We start from the raw sequence: 13,598 nt of genomic DNA on the forward strand, positions 1-13,598 counted from the left end.
ATGCTACACAAATGAATTGTTCAGTCAGTTTTTACCTTTTAGTCTGGTTCCTTACCTCGAAAAGGCATGTTATTTGTCAATATGTGCTACTCAATCTATGTTTAAAAAATCTAATATATACTATCAAACTAGGCGATAAATTGTCTCTACGCTAATTTTTGTTATCACTGTGTAGGTCTCTGTCATAGACTTGTCCACTGCCAGCTCTATAACGCCCTATCTCTCTCTTTCTCTCGATCACTTTGACTGTATAAATACATAATATATATATATATATATATATATATTGTCCAAACAATTCAAAATCAGCGCGCTCTCAGGAAAAAAGAGGAGTATGCTGGTCTGATATAAAGTGCTGTTTAATCACAACGCGTTTCACCAAACAAATGGCTTGATCACGTGATCAGCAACTGCGAGAATTGAACCCATAGACCAGAAGTTTAAAACACTAGAAACACTTAAAAAAGTGGAAATCACCAAATGGTGGGAAGCTACATCACTGCAACACTATGTGGATGAAAACATGGTCCCCAGAGGTCTAAGAACATTTACAATCCCAACTTACGAAAAAACCAATCCCTTGATGTTGGAAGAGTGGTGATCAAATTCAGCCAGCAGCTCGCGCAGGATGTTGGAAATCCTCATAAAGTATGCTTGGCTAGATCGTGAGGAAATCATTAAAGAAATTATAGAACTTATGGACGAGATCACAAAAAACACTGACACTGCAAGTTTAGAGAGCAAACTCAAAATTATTAAGGAAAGACTGGTCAAACATGAAGATGAGATCAAAGCACGTAAAGAAAGGAAATGGAATCGTGACTTTGCTGATTATGATAGTGGCCGGATCCTCACTTTCAGTCACAAATATGACCACCTATACAAACAGGATGGAGTGTGCGACATGTCTGCAGACAGAAGTAATGTCAACATGAGCAATGATGACAATCGCACCAGTGGCAGTGAATCGGATGTCTCTACCATCAATGGGGCGGCACCACCTATGGGCAAGAAACAGCTGAATTTTTTAGACGAATACCGGACCCTGCGGAGGGCACAGTTTACGACAAGAGAAACACCAGTACCCAAAACCAGGGGACAAGGGGGACAAGGAAGAGGACGCGGAAGGGGAAACGCAGAAACAGAAAATTGCGGATCAAACAACGGTGGCAAAAGAGGCAAGGGACGTGGCGTTATGGGAACCAACAGAGGACGCGCCAAAAAGGGAAAATAATGGATGACAAAACGGTAAATAACACTATCATAAATCTATCTAAGAGAGAACTTAACATGATGGAAAAACGGACCTTATGCCTAGGACTATCTTTTTGCCCCTCTTCCTCATCCAGATACACTGATAATCGTATTGACTTGTTTAAATACACACGGAAATTGAAATTGAAGAAATGGTTTAAACTGAAAGGCCAATCTAGAGTTAACAAGAACACTGTGTCTGACCTACCCAATGTGTACAACTTTGATATTGGAGACAGCGAAACCCTGAATACTGTTATTGAATTAGGCATGAATGAAAACGATGATTTGGCACCCATAAGTACCACACAACTTTTATCAGATTTAGACATTTGCACTGACACAGCAGCTAATACTGATTTTAGAACTAAATCTCAGTTCGTGCCCATTTTACCACATGACAGTATAGACACATTTCACGAGTGTGTCAACAAGAGTCTCAATGAACTTAGACACAAAAAACACTGGAAAGCAGAGAATCAAAACATGACACACAAACAACGTGTAGCCATAAAATCCCTGATGGACGATGGGAACATTGTCATCCGTCCAGCTGATAAGGGGGGTAATATTGTGGTGCTTGACAGAGACATGTATATTAATGAAGCCAACAGACAATTGTCAGACAGTCGTTTTTATGAAACCATTGACACATTACGTTATCACGAAAGCATTACCATTTCGTGTGATTCCCTCTTAGACTGGAAAGAAAGAGGTATTCTGTCATGGGAAGAGTTTAAATATCTGAAATGTGATTTTCCTGTACTTCCTGTGCTTTACTTATTACCTAAAGTACATAAGAACAAAATTAATCCACCAGGTAGACCCATTGTGTCATCCAGGGGCAGTGCATCAGAAATGGTATCAAAATATATCGATCATTTTTTGAGAGAATTTGTGACGAACTTGGCCAGTCATGTCAAGGATACCAAGGATTTTCTCAAGAAGATTGAGAATCTAGTATGGGATACAGACTCGATTTTGATCACACTCGATGTACAGAGTCTGTACACCATAATAGATCACGAGCAAGGACTTGAGGCCTGTGAAGAATTTCTGAAAAGCAGACATGTCAGATTCAGAGAACACACTCGCATGATATTAGACATGATACAATACTGTCTCAAATACAACATCTTCATGTTTAATGGAGAACTGTACAGACAAGTGAGTGGTTCGGCTATGGGATCATGTTTTTCGCCCAGCTTTGCGAATTTGTTTCTGGGGAAGTGGGAATCTGACATACGCAAGGACACCAGTCTACAATCTGATTTTGAGAAGGTATCTGTATGGCTGAGGTATATAGATGACCTTTTTATTGTGTGGAATGGCACTATGGAAGAGGCTGATGTCTTTATAGATAAACTCAACCACAATGACAGGAATATTGTCTTGAGTGGCAATAAGAGTACAACAACAATAGAGTATCTTGATGTCAGAGTGGAGATTAAAAACAACAAAGTTCACACTTCACTCTTTCGTAAGAGTACTGCAGGTAACAGTATGCTGCATGCCCTCAGCAGTCACCCTGATAATCTAAAATGGAGCATTCCGTTTGGTGAACTGCTGAGGGCAAAACGCAACTGCAACACTACTCAGGGTTTTGAGGATGAAAGCAAGACCATGATGGCGAGATTCAGAGAAAGGGGTTACCCTGAATGGGTTCTGAAGAAAGCAAAGACGAGGGTTAACTCCATAGATAGAACTGAAACCATCAATGACAAATCAGGGGATGATGATAAGAACGGACAAACCACCAGACTCATCCTTACGTACAGCTCAGATGCCCAATCCATAAATAAAATCATAACCAAAAACTGGGATGTTCTTAAATGTGATAATGTACTAGGAGCAGATCTTCCCACTAGACCCAGTATCACGTACAGACGTGGCAGAAATATACGTGATATGTTGGTCCACAGTGACATCACGGTATATCCCCCTACCAACATAGAAGGTATTGATGGCTTCTACCCTTGCGGACACTGCAAGGCTTGTGCCAACAGTAAATCGTGTAAGGAGGTCACTCACAATGGGATTTATAAAAGGATTACATCGTTTCTCACTTGCAGCTCCACATTTGTTGTATATGCCATTACATGCACGTGCAACAAATGGTACATTGGCAGCACCACGTGCATGGCCAAGAAGAGGATATTGGAGCACACTAGAGCCATCACCAACTTTGACCCCAAATATCCGGTGGCTCGTCACTTCAGAGAAACTCATTTCTCCAATGTGAGGGAGTTGAGCTTTATTGTCCTGGAACAAATCACGAAGAATCCCAGGGGTGGTAATAGAGTTCTGAAACTGCGCCAAAGGGAGTCCAAACTCATCATTGATTTCCAAACCAAAACCCCGGGGGGACTGAATGAAAATGAGGATTTATCAGTACATCTTAAAAAATAATATGTGTAATTTGATGTTCATGTCTCCGCTTGACACCAGGGCTCTGGTGTCTTTGTTTGCAATGTGTACAGTATTTTACAGAATTCAGTTTCCTCCAATTGTTTCCTTTTTCCTTCTCTTTCTCTAATCAGTACCTTTGTCCTGATTGTTGGTTTTATTGTACAATATGCTATTAGTAGCTTGAGCAGAATTGACTGTAATCATGTTTTTCGTTTTTATTTATTTGCAGGCACACACGAGAAGGGGCCCTTTCTCACTTATATTTCACGTTCACGGGACTTCTTCCCTTCTCCTGTTTCCTATTCACGGGGGCACTGGCTTGCTTGCTAGACGTGAGAGCGGCACAAGAGGGTAACTGGTGTGATATCTTGTAGCCAGGGTATCATCATTGGATTCGGGCACTTGCCCATCATTTATAGACTATATTGTGAAAGGGGCACACAGTTTCAGGATATGCGCAGCATTCGTCATTTTACGATAGGACAACGTACATTTTTTCATGTCACGCACTGGGCGTGGTATTCGTGTTCACGAAGGGCGGAGTCTCAGCCACCCATGATATATAATTTACATTCCAGCAACACCAAGTGGGAAGTTTTTGTTTATATTATATAACGGCGAGCATTTAGCTGTTACATTCATTATTTAAGCAATGCTGTCATTGTTTCACATTCCTTTGCGCGCACCTGTATCATGCAATGCCTGATCTTTCAGCTATGTCTATTACCCTTGCCGTAGTCCTATGTTTATGTTCATTGTACTGTGGATGTTATTTAACTTATGAACTGCCAGCATACAATCACGTGATCAAGCCATTTGTTTGGTGAAACGCGTTGTGATTAAACAGCACTTTATATCAGACCAGCATACTCCTCTTTTTTCCTGAGAGCGCGCTGATTTTGAATTGTTTGGACAATATTGAATTAGCCGGACCTACTCCGCCGGCGTGCACGCCACCTTCCTAGGGTCGGAGGGATCCAGAAGGAGTGATTTTCGTTTGATATATATATATATATATATAATTTATTTTTTTTCACTGAAAAAAAACCAAAGGTTACAGGGACGTTATAGGTAGTTTCAGATTTTACACACACAAAACCATAGAGTTCAGCAGGTATAGTTTTCTCAAGTAACTATATCTCGTGCCCTGAGGTAACAATAACTTGCGCCACTGCCATGTACAGTTTTCTCATCAATAATTTTACAGCACATGTTGTAGTGATATTATCAGTGATGCCATAGAAGATGTCATGAGTGATGTAATATGTGGAATAATTAGCAGTCCATGGTGAAGGTGTGAGTTATAGTTATCCTAGGGCATGAGTTCTATTTTCTCTGCACATTTATTATAGGGAGGGGGGCATGGGACTCCCATCCCCGGGCCGATTTTGACTTCAGGGGATGGGGCAAGCAACCCCCCCTGCCAGATTTCAACCCCAGGGATCCAATTCTCCAGGGACTGGCACTACACTTAATGGAGAGGGGAGCACACAGACCCCCTCTCTGAGCCTACTCTTGCCCCGGAGACCGTATTCCTTGGGGCCTGGCACATTTTGAAGGGAAGGGACTTTTGTCCCCCTTACTAGGCTGATGTTGGCCCTGGAACTTCATCCCCTGGGATAGGTGCATTTTTTAAGGGGAGGAAGGTATGTGGCACCCAGGACCATTTTTGGCCCTGTGGCACCTTAGCCACACCACTATATTTAAGAGGGCATGGGCCCCCCTCACCAGGTCGATTTGACCCTGGGGACCCCATTCCCTGGGGCCCAACCATCAACGGGTAGGTGTCGGTGGTTGCCCAGGTGCTTACCCAGAAGACACACGGATGATGGGCGGAATGCAGAGCAAATCAAACATTCACCCCCAGTCGAGATGTGGGTTAAGTCTATCGCTCTTTTACTCACCATGCCACCCCAGTTTAGACCCAGCCATATGCAAATCAGTCTTGACCCATTTCCTCATGGGGACAGTCCAGATTGAACTACCAAGCCATATCCTCCCTAGACCAGAAACAAAAGTCCTCGGACTGGTTTGAATCCAGTGACACAGTGAGCCTGGGCACCTATCACACTATGGGGTGCAATTTCAAAACTCCAGCCAAGCGTGAGCAAACACTAAGTCCACTCCCAGCATGTGGGAGCATGAAAAATGCTCCCGACCATGGTGAGCGGACTTTCATCTGTTTTCCTGGCCCCATAAATATAGTGATGAGGACCTTCAGATTGGGGCCCCTTGGCCAAAAATTGCCCAGGGAAGGGGGCTATCAGGGAGGGGGCTATGCACCCCTTCCCCTAAAGCAATTTCTCATCTCCTGGGAGTTGGTGTTCCCTGGGCCCAAAATCAGCCCAGGGAGGGAGACACGTGTCCTCTTCTTCACAAAATGTGCCGGGCCGGAGGGGATGGGGTCCCCCGGAGCCAAAATTGGCCCAAGGAGGGGGGCTGCATTTCCTCCTCCCTATTACATATAGTGCCGGGCCCTGGAGTATGGGATCTCTGGGGTCTAAATTGGCCTGAGGAGGTGGGCCGTGTGCAACCCCCCCCTGAAATTTGTTGCCATGCTTTGGGGGATGGGATCCCCGGGGCCAAAAGCAGACCAAGAGCCCCCCTCCCCATAGAAATTGCACGGCCCTGGGATATGAAGTCTCCAGGCTAAAATTAGACCAAGAAGGGCACCTGTGGTTGGCTGCCTTTGGAGCTTGTCTGCATGGCCTGACTTGTGCCCCCAAGATGGACTGACTAATTACTCCACCTATTTTTTGTTTGATATGTATGGTTGAGCTCCACTTAGCACAGCAGAATTACCCTTTGTCATGCGCGCTCCCGATGGCCTCCTGGCAACAGAGAAAATGTAACCTGACTGGCCGCCAAGGCGCTCAGCTCACAGGGAACTGTGCTCATGAAATCTTACATAACATTGATGAGATCACAGATGACATCTCAAATTACATCATTGATTAAACCACTGATGTCATCATCCAATAAATGTGGCGCTTTTTGGACTGGAGTCATTCAACAGGCTACACCTAAGGCCAGTTATTTATCCCCACTCTAGTGACATAGGACATAACCTTTTGCATCATTTAGCACACAAAGCATAGGTGCCAGCTCACCTACATTTAGTAGATGTTTTCCTCTTTTTACTTGAATTCAAAAAGCCAGGTTAAAGTGGCGTTATAGCTAGGAATTGTGATTATATATTTCTTTACATAAAATATCCTAGAAATTCACAGAAAAAAACAAAGGTTTGATAAGTGTTATTATAAATATAAATTTAAGGGATCGTGGGGGAAATGGGGCAGGCGAGTCTAGGTCCCCTCCACAACTGGAATGGGATGGACCATGTACGAAATTGGGAATATTAATTGAGGTGCGTTAGAACCTACCTCAAGTAATAATCACAATTCCGATCAGAGTGAACCACAAATGTCACTGTGCTTAACCCTCTTGTTGCTTGGCACTCAAGCAGCCAGACTTAACTGACAGGAAATGTGTAACGTATGTATGCAGTACTCAAACAGTAAAGAAGTGAAAACACAACGCAAGAAAACTCCCAACCCAATTGACTAAAATAGAATAAATCTTAATAAATAAAATTACATGAAAACAAATATAATCCAATTAGTGGAACAGGAGATATCAATGTTTAAAGTTTAAGGTTCAAAATAATAACAAAAAGTTTCCACATTCTCTGTCTGTCTGGGATACCTAGGTTGGGAGATCTCCACGTATTGGTGGGCTATAAGAAATACTGCTGCAAATGGCTCACCCTCGTTGTTGAAGTTGGGACACTGCAATTGACCTGCAATTGACCTGTGCACTAGGGACGCACTTTTACTCAGAGGCTGCTGTGAGGGGAAAGGCGTTTTGCACGAAGTTTACTACTCATATCGCCTTACCTGGTCTTGTTCCACGTCGTGAGAGGAATGGCTGCCTGGCCCTTGCCTGGCCCTTGCACTTCGTTGAATCCACCGTGATCGGTAAAAGCAACTACAAGCCTCAGGGGGCCTGGCGGGGCGACTGAGTGTGACCCCCTCTAACATCTGCCAAACGGGTAAGTGCAAATATGTGGGCAATGTGGAGCTGGAGGGTTTAAAGGCCAAGGTTCCAAGAAAGGCTCATACAAAGACTCCCTCAATAATTTCGTATTTGACGTCAGCAGTGGGAGAACTGAATAAAGAGATTGCTAATGCAGAAAAAGAGCTGGGGCTGGGCTCAAGCCAAACTTGCGGTGAGGGGATTTTGGCCATTGAACATCAATTATCTGCTCCTGTACTCTTGGAACCTGTGGTCTTGATTAATGCTCTAAATACAAGGAGGGAAGTTCAAGCCCATGGGCCTGCTCTGTCAGAGTTGGTTGTTGTGGAGACTCCATCCTGTATCAAAGATCGCCCTATAACGAGTTCAATCGGGGCCCCTGAGGAGAAAAAGTGTGTCAATAGGAAAATTGGCAAGCGGCAAAAAACTGCTAAAAAAGGTCCCTCCAAATCGACTATTAAGTTAGACGAAAATATAAAATTGACTTTACGGACTTTGATTGAGGAGATCTTTAGTGAGTGGTTTGAGTCTATAGTAACTGGTATTGCCAAATATATTATTGATATTCTTAATACATGTTTTGGCGATCTCAAGAAAAAATGTGAGATGTTTGATTCCTTTTTGGATAAAAAACATACTATAGAAGTTGTCCCCAATGAAGGTTTGTTGCCCAATCCCTCTTCAGTAAAAAGCACCAATTTTGTTGAGAATCATTTAGGCTATCAACTACATCCATCTTCAGGAGGAGGGGTAAAACTTAATATTGAGGGGAAAGCGGGGGGAAATCAAAAAGTAGTGAACTCTCGCCAAATCACATGTAGCTCAGATAATTCATTGTCCTCTGGCTTGATGGTGACAGGCATTGAGAATTGTGCACCCCAAATTATTAATGCTAGATACAAAGGAGATCAAATTAATCTCCCTCCTGAAGCTACCCCTTTGGTCGCGGTTCTCGTTGGGGTTCCCCCTGTTAGGGACCCCGACAGTAAATCCAAGATGGCCCTTATACGAAAGACGGAACACTGGTACGCTCAATATTGCACTGGTCGATCTGAGATCTCGACACATATTATAATGGCAAGGAGGGTGTCCTGGGTTGGAAATGGTCCCAAACAAGTACATGGTGACTGTATTATAGTCAATTTTAATAAACAGGATGTTGTAGACAGGCTGTTTTGGGACTCCACCATTGTATCTGGGAATGACATTAGGGAACTTCCTCTGGTTTTTTTTTACCCCCCTCTAAAAATGTCTACAAAAGCTGGAGATGGAGTAAGGGTTGCGGATTTGAGGAGCTGTCCTAAATCATTAAGGAACCACCCTATCAGAAGTTGTGCCATGTCTGGTTTAGAGAACAACACTAGGGAATTATATGTATCATCACAATTAGCCCAGTGCCTACCCCAGTTGGTTGAGGGGGAGCTACCCCTCTCAAATAGATTTCTACCTTTAGTACAATTGGATGAAAACAATTGACTGAATGATAAGGTGGGCGGTAATGCTGCCTTTTCTTCGAAGGGTGCTGCCATTAGTGATGCTCGAGGTGAAGTTTCACGAAACTGTAATATTTTCAGTTGGAACATCGCGGGTCTGAGATCAAAAAAGGTTGACCCCTTATGGTGGGATTTCATTACATCCCATGATATAATAGTGCTACAGGAAACATGGGATACGGGGGCAAACTTCTGGGTGGATGGGTATAGGTCCTTTTTTAAACCTGCTAGCCCTGCTACAGCAGGAAGAGCAATAGGAAGGTAAGTCCTCCTTCTTTCTCTTACAATAGAGGGTTCTTTTAAGACGTTACAGGCTGATTCTCCAAACTGTCTGGTGGTAGAGGTAACCAGGTCTAGTGGCTCAAAGCCATTATTGGTATATTTTTATAATCCTGGGGAATCGGACTCTAGGATCCAACATTTGTGTTTTCTTAATTCTTTTTTAGAAGAATATAAGTTAAATCAATCCTCGTCTTATTACATTTTATTAATGGGCGATTTTAATGTACACCCTTGCGATCTAAACTGTCTTATAAATGATCCTTTAGGACACAGCAATTCGGTGACTCCACATTTTGAGCATTCATCACGGGGGGAGGCCCTGGCGGTTCTTTTGGCTGAAGCAGACCTCTTTGAACCGGGATTTTTTAGCCAGACTGAGTGGTGTCCTACCTTTAAATATAGGAATAAAGACACCATTATTGACTATATATTTCTGTCCTCCTGGTGTTTAGATAAAGTTGTTTCCTATAATGCCAGGTTGTCGCCATATAGTGATCATAATCCTGTTATTTTAGTATTGGACGGCGGGACTGGCATCATGGGCCAGGGTGGGGGAAAATGTGGAGCAAAAAGTTTGGTAACATGGGCTCAGGGAAGGAGGCTAAAATGGTCAAAAGTAATCCCTGATACCTTTTTTGCAGATTTTTGCTTAAAGGCGGAAGGGATTCTTGCCACGTGTATGGACTCCTCCAATCCAAAAGATTTGATCCACAAAGCCTTTGAGGGCATCTGTATCCAGATTGCTGCAGATCTTACGACTAACTCTAAGATCAAAGGGTATCGGGGTACTAGGTGGTTGGACAATACCTGTTCGAGTGCACATCGACTATTAATTTTAGCTTTGAAAAGCGTACCACGAGATAGGGCATTGGTAGCGAGCCTCCGTAAGCAGTATAAGCTAGCGGTACAATCACAGAAAGCAGAAATTAAAACAGAGGCTCTGAATGCACCCTTGTCAGTAGAGATTTTAAAAGATAGTTCCAAATTTTGGTCTATTATTAATGCCCCTTTTTTTCCTCTACTGATAATGATGTGCAGGAGTGCAACATAACAGAGGCACAGTGTTTAGCTAATTTTGGGGCAATCTATGAGTCCACTAGCATGCTGATTCCTATTGCCAGCCCTCCCTCTCGACTGGGAACAGACCCTTTTGTGTTTATTGAGATTGACATTGAAAAAGCTATAAAGGAGACTGCGGGTAATAAAGCCCCAGGTCCTGACGGGATTCCGGCAGACCTTTATAAATGCGACCCTAAATTCTGGTAAAAAATATTGGCAAATGTTTTCAATGCTTCTGGCATGCAGGGGTTCCCGGCATCTTGGAGTGAATCTATCATTATCCCAGTCTTTAAGAAGGGTCAGAGAGGGGACCCGCGATGCTATAGAGCCATATAGCTGATCGATTCTGTGGTTAAAATTTTAGGGAAAGTGGTCCTAGCTAAGATTACAGACTGGAGTAACGAAAATAAGATTGTCTCAGACCTGCAGCATGGTTTCAGGCATGGAAGAAGTACTATGGACCAGTGCCTCAATTTGCACGTATTAATTAGCAAGTACACTGTGGCCAAAGAAGGCACACTACACATGGCCTTTTTGGATTTATCCTCAGCCTTTGACCTGGTTAACAGGTCTAGACTGTGGAACCTTCTGCTAGAAATGGGCATTGAGCCATGTTTAGTTTATTTTTTGGCTGATCTCCATCGGGACTTATATGCGTCAGTTAGGACCTCCCAAGACGGTAGTTGTACCAGATCTTTTAAATCGGACTGGGGTGTCCGCCAAGGGTGCATATTGGCACCTCTATTGTTTACTCTTTATAATAATGCACTTGATAAATCTTTAAAGGAGGCCACAGTGGACATTCCGCGTGTAGGGGAATATTTAATACCTGTTCTCCTATACGCGGATGACGCCGTCCTTTTAGCACGTACTGCGTTGGGTCTCCAGAAGCTCCTGGACGCTTTTAGATCATATATGCAGTCTTTAGACCTGGTTGTGAACAATGGGAAGTCGCACATTATGTCCATTGGCAAAAAAACTAGGAAATTGAAGTCATCTTTCTGTAAAGGAGTGGAAGTGTCCAGGGTTTCCTCCTTTACTTACCTTGGAGTATTATTAGATGACAAAGCTCATGGGTCCCCCAAGATAAGGCTAAGAGACTGGCTGTAAGTAGATCGACTACAGCATTAATAGGGTTTGCTCAATGTTTGGGGGATAAGCCAGTTGAGGAAATTATGAAAATATATAGATCAAAGTGTGTGGCTATCTCCGCGTACGGTTCCTCTATTTGGGGTTTTAAACAACAGCCAGGGGTCCAGATAGTTGAAAATAGATTTCTCCGTAGTCTTTTGTCCGTCCCTCAATCAACACCCACCTACGCAATTCATCAGGAATTAGGGCAGGGCTACGTATCAGATATTATGAGTTTAGCTCCTCTTTTGTGCTGGGTCAAAACTTGGCTTAATCCAGAATTGACATTGAATCCGTTGATTCTGCGTGATATTATCAATCTGGACAAATCCAATGAAATTAAGTGGCTGACATATGTTAAACATATGTTTTTTTAAAATATGACGGCCAGAATTATTTGAAACCCCTGATAGGATTTTTAAGGAGGATTTGAAGTGGGTCAAAACAAATTTTTGGAAGATTTCGATGTTGGAGCGGGAAGAGCGGGAGCTACAGAAACGATTAGCTAGGGCTCACTGACAAGATTCCGTTTCAACTTGATCCACTTGGTGCTGGGTGCTGGGTGATTTCCAGGGGTGGTGTAAGCCAGAGGAGGTTGAACCCTGCCATTGCGATAATTTTTCTGTACAGAATACCCTACATTTCATGATGTTCTGTGATTATTACAATGTCATTAGGAGGAGGTTCATAATGCCATTACTGAGGGGTAAAGGTTTTGTACAAATAAGACCGACCTTACTCTATCTCCAAATGCTGAGTAACCACTGGGATACTTTTACTGTTGCTTGTTTTCTTGTTGCTGCTGTCCGTTTGAAGAAAAAAAGATGTCCTGGTCTAGACTGTGTATGATTTGCAACGGTAATGTTTTTTAACTGGGTACTCACATTTTTTAAATTATTGTAGAGTTATTGTATTTTGAGATGACCAAATGGTTTTTAAAGCTTGTGTTGCTGTCTTTGTATTTGTCTTTTTGTACTTTTATGATTTTTACAAAAATCGAATACAGTGGATTGATTGAACAACAAAAAGAACAAAACTCCAAGTGAGCTCATCTAGTTGGGCCTGACCATGAGAAAGTCAAACGTTAATGCTGACCGCAATGAATTGTGGGTTGGATAGAGGGACCAGATTCAACCCACTGAAAAGTTTTACTAGAAGATTAAGTCACTTTTTTGGAGCTCAGATTCTCAGACTGTAGCTGAAGGCGGGGCACAGAGACCAGACACCTTCTCCCCGAGGTCCAGCAGAATCAGGTTTGCTGCTGTGGAGAAGAACTTTTCATAAGGGGGTGGTGATGGACAGAGTATCTGAATTAAGCAGAACACTCCTACCCAGTCAAAAGATCAGGGCTTGATCCATCACCGTTTTTTAGCTCACTGCACCATCCCAGTTCAGAACCTGGCTACATGCAAATTAGTCTGACCCTGGCCCAGTGCATCATGGGAACAGGGCAGACCAAACTACCAAGCCAATTCTTTACTGGAAAGGAAACAAGCTTCCGGGGACCGGTTTCTGGCATTACAGCCGTCTTCGGCCCGGCTTGCTTGAATCCTGATGGTGCAGTGAGCAAGGGACTCACATCTGAGCATACCCTTCCACACTTGTGCTGGCCAAAACGATTCATAAGGGGGTGGTGATGGACAGAGTATCTGAATTAAGCAGAACACTCCTACCCAGTCAAAAGATCAGGGCTTGATCCATCACCGTTTTTTAGCTCACTGCACCATCCCAGTTCAGAACCTGGCTACATGCAAATTAGTCTGACCCTGGCCCAGTGCATCATGGGAACAGGGCAGACCAAACTACCAAGCCAATTCTTTACTGGAAAGGAAACAAGCTTCCGGGGACCGGTTTCTGGCATTACAGCCGTCTTCGGCCCGGCTTGCTTAAATCCTGATGGTGCAGTGAGCAAGGGACTCACATCTGAGCATACCC

General features: G+C 43.3%; 1 protein-coding gene across 1 annotated transcript in view; it reads right to left on the reverse strand.

Annotated features, from left to right (window-relative positions):
• Positions 1–13,598, reverse strand: part of LOC144769149 (uncharacterized) — a 1,798,260-nt gene that overhangs the window by 313,050 nt on the left and 1,471,612 nt on the right. The window lies entirely within an intron of this gene.

This window comes from Lissotriton helveticus, chromosome 7, assembly GCF_964261635.1.
Source record: "Lissotriton helveticus chromosome 7, aLisHel1.1, whole genome shotgun sequence".
NCBI lineage: Eukaryota > Metazoa > Chordata > Amphibia > Caudata > Salamandridae > Lissotriton > Lissotriton helveticus.